The sequence below is a fragment of the Morone saxatilis genome, unplaced genomic scaffold (genome assembly GCF_004916995.1).
Source record: "Morone saxatilis isolate NCDOM2014 unplaced genomic scaffold, NCSU_SB_2.0 Contig19, whole genome shotgun sequence".
Classification (NCBI taxonomy): domain Eukaryota; kingdom Metazoa; phylum Chordata; class Actinopteri; family Moronidae; genus Morone; species Morone saxatilis.
Window position 1 is genome coordinate 23,183,652 of NW_023339751.1, and position 220 is coordinate 23,183,871.

Below are 220 nucleotides of genomic sequence, written 5' to 3' on the forward strand. Positions count from 1 at the left end.
ACAAATAAAATTGAATTGAATCCTCCCAGCATGCACTGGGTGATTCCTGAGCCTCAGTATTAGTAACGTCCTCAACTGATCGATCGCCAGCCAACAGTCACATATTGATTATTACTGAGCAACAGAAAAACCTGCTGCAACTGCAGTGCATTGTGGGAGATAAACTCATCTGTGGGTCCATCTTACTCCACACACACAGCTGATGTTCAGCTCCCACTTG

At 45.0% G+C, this 220-nt stretch overlaps 1 protein-coding gene across 1 annotated transcript in view; it reads right to left on the minus strand.

Annotated features, from left to right (window-relative positions):
- LOC118329645 (ras guanyl-releasing protein 3-like) overlaps positions 1–220 on the minus strand; it is an 18,752-nt gene that overhangs the window by 10,981 nt on the left and 7,551 nt on the right. The gene's annotated exons all lie outside the window — the stretch shown is intronic.